Genomic DNA, 6,000 nt, shown 5'->3' with positions numbered 1-6,000 from the left:
TAACCGTGTCAATTCTTCTGCTGGGGTTTCACCTTTCTTTTGTAACCATGGTTTCCATCCCCGTTTTCATTCTGGGTCATCCGTCTCCTCCTCTAACCCTGATGCGGATAGACCCGGGTTCAATCGGACTTAGAAAAGGCTCAAAGTTCTCAGAAACTTAAGGCCGATAGGAGACGTTCAAGGGGGGTAAATTTTCAGGTTGGGGATAAGGTATGGTTGTCCTCCAAGAATCTCTCTCTTAAGGTAGATTCTAAAAAGTTTGCTCCTCGTTTTATTGGACCATATAAGATCACGGAGGTGATTAACCCGGTATCTTTTAGGTTGGAGCTGCCCGAGTCATTCCACATTCATAATGTGTTCCATAAGTCTCTACTTAAAAAATATTTTGAACCGGTAGTACCATCAAAAGTCTCGCCTCCGCCGGTTCTTGTTAATGATGCTGTCGAGTATGTGGTGTCTAAAATAGTGGATGTCAGTAAGGTGCGTAATTCCTTGCAGTACCTAATTCACTGGAAGGGGTATGGACCTGAAGAGAGATCTTGGGTACCTGCCAGGGAGGTTCATGCTCCTAGACTTGTTCGAAAATTTCATTTAGAACACCCTGAAAAGCCATCGCCTGAAGTCTTGGGTCCGGTGGCCCCTCGTAAAAGGGGGGGGGGGGGGGTACTGTAACGGGGTTCCGAAGGTGCTCTCGGTCCCCCATTACCCGCAGACCTGTTTCTTAGCTTTGGGAATGAGGATCTGTGTTTGACCTCATTCCCAGGGCGGCTTTACTAGCTGGGGGGCTCCCTGCTCCTAGTCTGCCTTGAGCGCCGAGCTGATCACTCGGTGCTCGACTGGTTGGTCTGTCGGTCATATGACGCTGGCCACGTCACATGACCCTCACTCCCCACTATAAATACAGGCAGCCTGCTGGCCACAGGTTGCCTGTTAATTTAGGTTCCACCTGTGATTTGGTCTTTCCTGGCGTACTTACCTCCTGCTGAATTCCTGACGATCCTCTGCCTGCTCCTTGTGTACTTTGCTGCTATCCTGGTATTCTGACCCCGGCCTCCTCCTGACGTTCCTCTGCTGACTCCTTTGGTACTTCACGTCTCTCCTGGTATTTATGACCCCGGCTTCTCCTGACAATTCTCTGCTTGCTCCATTTGTACTTTGTAGTTTTACTGGTATTGACTCGGTCCGTTCACATCCTGTTGTTTGTCTGTCTGTCATCCCTGCACTTATTCCAAGTTAGGGATTGCCGTCCAGTTGTCCCCTGTCATTAGGACTCGCGAGGCAAGTAGGCAGGGCCAGGGGTAAGGGTGGAGCGCAGTGGTCACTTCCCTCCCCCCTGTATGTGTGTTTACGCGACCGTTACACCTCCTCCTAACAGTCTTGACTGGGCTCTTATCCCAGACTGATTGTTCCACCTGGTGCGGCCTCTGACCTGCTGATTGACAGCGAAGAAATGGAAACTCCTGCCATAGCTCTCCCCTAGCAGCCGTGAGGCCTGTCACTGCCTCACAATATTTGGAGCCGATGTATGATTTTTGGCAGCATTTTATATTAAAAATGACAGAAAAAAATTAGCTTTATAAAAAAATAAAAAAGATCAAACCATTAGTGTCAAAGAACACCCCATGCTAAGCAACCCCCCAAATCCACACGACCTCTTGACACATAAACTTGGCCAGTAATTGTTGGTGGGAAAGATAACAATCCTAGTTCTGTATCCTCTGCTGACGCAATGAGGCATCTCAGACAGACCCCTGAATGGGGCTAGTGTCATGGTCTTACCTGCTTTCTGCTCTCCTTCGTTTGACATGTGCTGGCGGCCATCTTGGTTTCTGGGTTTCTTGTAGCCTTCCACCCTGCGGCTCCTCCTTCCCCTGGGAGGAGCTGGATGCCTAGCTCATATATATAGGAGGTCTGTGGCTTCAGTTCCTTGCTTGGTCCTCTTGTGTTCACATGCTTCTAAGAATGCTGCTGCTTCTGGTTCCTGATCCTGGCTTCGTCTGACTACCCTTCTGGTTCCTGATCCTGGCTTCGTCTGACTACCCTGCTGGTTCCTGATCCTGGCTTCGTCTGACTACCCTGCTGGTTCCTGATCCTGGCTTCGTCTGACTACCCTGCTGGTTCCTGATCCTGGCTTCGTCTGACTACCCTTCTGGTTCCTGACCTCTGGTTTCGCAAAGACTCTGCTCGGTTTCACCATCCGTTTGGACTTTTGCTTTACAGCTTTATTTTCAATAAAGCCTTCTTATTTTCACTTATCTCTTGTTGTACGTCTGGTTCATGGTTCCGTGACATTAGGACCAAGCCATGAATTCTGACGGTACAGGGCCATCCTCGCTACCCACGCTGGTTGCCAGACTTGATCAGCAGGATCACCTGTTGGGTCGGTTCGCTGTGGCGTTGCAAACCCTGCTTAAACGCACGGCTCATTTCGCTCCCGTTGCCGATGGGTCGGTTGTCGCTCCTGGGCTCGCTCCTACTGCCGCTCCGGTTGTTGCGCCAGAGTCTACCCCGTCACCTGTTGTTGCGCCTGCGGTGTTTCGGGGTATGACCGGTTCTGCCCCTCTTCCACAGCGCTTTGGGGGAGAGCCAACTCAGTGCCGAGGTTTCCTTAACCAGGTGGGCATTTATTTCGAGTTGCTGCCACATGCCTTTCCTACTGAGAGATCAAAGGTGGGCTTCTTGATCTCGCTGCTCTCGGACAAGGCCTTGGCCTGGGCCAGCCCTTTATGGGAGAACAACAATCCGGTGGTTGCCGAGTTTTCCGGTTTTGTTGCTTCTCTTCGGAAGGTATTCGATGTGCCGGCTCGTGCTGCCTCTGCTGCGAAGCTCCTTATGTCCATCAGACAGGGTTCACGATCCGTAGCTGAATACGCCATTGAGTTTCGTACCCTGGCAGCAGAGGTGGGCTGGAATAATGAGGCTCTGGTCGCTGCTTTCTCTCATGGTCTCTCGGATGCCTTGAAGGATGAGGTTGCAGCTAAGGACCTACCAGTTGAGCTCGAGTCTCTTATTTCTTTCCTGATTTTGATTGACACCAGACTCAGGGAGAGACCTTCTTTTAAGGAGAACCTGCGGAGGTCTTCTAACAGATTGGTGCCTACGTTTGCTGTCCCACCCGTGCTTCCCTCTCCTCCCACGCCTCCTGGGGATGACTTGTCTGGGGGTGAACCCATGCAGCTGGGGTTTGCTCGCCTGTCCGAGGGGGAGAGGGCACTCCGGAGACGTGAGGGCCGATGCATGTACTGTGGTCTCGGTGGGCATTTTCGGTTGGCATGTCCGAACCGTCCGGGAAACGCTCGTACCCTGAGATCCTGTCGGGGGCAGATCTTGGGTGGAGTCTCCTCGTCCCCGGTTTCCCGTGTTGACAAACCACTGATCACTGTTGTCCTCTCCTGGGTCGGGGGCTCGGTGACGACCCAGGCGTTGGTGGACTCTGGTGCTGGTGGTTTGTTCATTGATAGTGTGTTCGCTGCCGCCAATTCCATTCCTCTGCAGGCTCGAGGTTCCCCACTGGCTCTTGAGGCGATAGACGGCAGACCCCTTCTGCCGCCACACGTGACTCATGAGACCCTTCCAGTGGGGATAGCCATTGGTGCCGTTCACAGAGAGTCGGTCTGCCTCCAGGTTATTTAGTCTCCACACTACTCGGTGGTCTTGGGGTACCCCTGGCTCCAGAAGCATAATCCGACTTTCGAATGGAGATCGGTCGAGATCCTCTCGTGGTCACCGCAGTGTGGGGCTAGTTGCATCCATGGGTCTGTCAAGTTGCTGTGTACTTCCTCGGACTCTCTGTTGCCTCCTGAATATGAGGAGTACCGGGATGTATTCGATAAGGTGCGCGCGGTTGCCCTACCTCCGCACCGCCCATATGATTGTGCCATAGAGTTACAATCTGGTGCCGTTCCTCCTCGTGGCAAAGTCTATCCACTGTCGGTAGCGGAGAATGAGGCCATGGAGGAGTACGTGAGGGAGGCGCTTTCACGCGGACACATTCGCAAATCTTCGTCCCCGGCAGGGGCTGGATTTTTCTTTGTGAAAAAGAAGGGCGGTGAGTTGAGGCCTTGCATCGATTACAGGGGTCTCAATCGCATCACGATCAAGAACGCTTACCCGATACCCTTGATTTCCGAGCTGTTCGATCGCCTTAAAGGGGCCACGGTCTTTACCAAACTCGACCTGAGGGCGGCATATAACCTGGTAAGGATCAAGGCGGGCGATGAGTGGAAGACCGCGTTTAACACCAGGACCGGTCATTTCGAATCCTTGGTTATGCCCTTTGGGTTGTGCAATGCGCCCGCAGTCTTTCAGGAATTCATCAACGATGTTTTCCGTGACCTGTTGCAGCAGTGTGTGGTAGTCTATTTGGATGACATCTTGGTATATTCTGAATCCATGGAGGCCCACATTCTGGATGTCAGACGAGTGTTGCAACGGTTACGAGAGAACAAGCTGTTCGGTAAGCTTGAGAAATGCGAATTTCACCGATCCCAGGTAACCTTCTTAGGTTACATCATTTCCGCTGAGGGGTTCTCCATGGATCCTGAGAAGGTTTCGGCTGTCTTACAGTGGCCCCAGCCCAGTGGTCTTCGTTCCCTGCAGCGCTTTTTGGGCTTCGCCAATTATTATCGGAAGTTCATCAGGGACTTTTCCATGCTGGCCAAGCCTCTCACAGATCTGACCAGGAAGGGCAGTAATTCCCAGGTCTGGCCGCTCGAGGCCATCCGAGCTTTTGAGGCCCTAAAGTCCGCCTTTGTGTCGGCTCCGATTCTGTCGCATCCCAACCCTGGGTTGCCCTTTGTCCTCGAGGTGGACGCGTCTGAGACGGGAGTAGGCGCCCTTCTGTCTCAGCGTAGAACACCAGAGGGTCCTCTGCTTCCTTGTGGGTTTTACTCCCGGAAACTGTCTTCCGCGGAGTGCAACTATCAGATTGGTGACAGGGAGTTATTGGCCATCGTGCAGGCCCTTAAAGAATGGAGGCACTTGCTCGAGGGTTCGGTGGTTCCGGTTCTCATCCTGACGGACCACAAGAATCTGACCTACCTTTCTGAGGCCAAGAGAGTGACACCACGTCAGGCCAGATGGGCTCTGTTCTTGTCACGTTTTAATTACGTGGTCTCCTACCTACCCGGTTCCAAGAACATCAGGGCGGATGCCTTATCACGGCAGTACTCCGAGCTGTCCAGGGAGGAGTCGATTCCGACTTCGGTCATACCTCCGAATCAGATCCTGGCCGCCATTCGCACCAGCCTGACCTCTCCCCTGGGTGAGCAGATTTTGGCGGCTCAATCTGGTGCTCCCTCTGGGAGACCCAACGGCAGATGTTTTGTGCCTGAGGAGTTGCGCACTCGGTTGTTGCGAACCTACCATAACTCCAAGACCGCGGGGCATCCTGGAAAGAATCAGCTGTCCTGGGCTGTTTCACGTCTGTTCTGGTGGCCTTCCCTACGTTCCGACATCGCCGCATATGTAGCGGCATGCTCCGTTTGTGCCCAGAGTAAGTCCCCTCGGCACCTTCCGTTGGGCCTTCTGCAACCCATAGCCACCGGGGAGCGTCCATGGTCACACCTGGGGATGGATTTCATTGTGGACCTCCCTGCATCCCGAGGCCATACGGTCATTCTCATGATTGTGGATCGGTTTTCCAAATGTGCCACTGTGTTCCTCTCAAGAAGTTACCCTCTGCACAAGAGTTGGCCACGATTTTTGCCAGGGAGGTCTTCCGGTTGCACGGTTTGCCTAAGGAGATTGTGTCGGATCGGGGGAGTCAGTTTGTGTCCAGGTTCTGGCGCGCCTTTTGCTCCCAGTTGGGGATTCATCTCTCCTTCTCCTCGGCCTACCACCCTCAGTCCAATGGGGCCGCAGAACGATCCAATCAGGCCTTGGAGCAATTCCTTCGTTGCTATGTCTCCGATCACCAAGACAATTGGGTTGACCTCCTGCCTTGGGCTGAGTTTGCCAGGAACACGGCGGTGAACTCTTCCTCTGGGACGTCTCCCTTCA

The sequence above is a fragment of the Bufo bufo genome, chromosome 2 (assembly GCF_905171765.1).
Source record: "Bufo bufo chromosome 2, aBufBuf1.1, whole genome shotgun sequence".
Classification (NCBI taxonomy): Eukaryota; Metazoa; Chordata; class Amphibia; order Anura; family Bufonidae; genus Bufo; species Bufo bufo.
The sequence above is the reverse complement of the archived record's forward strand: the minus strand, read 5'-3'. Positions refer to the sequence as shown.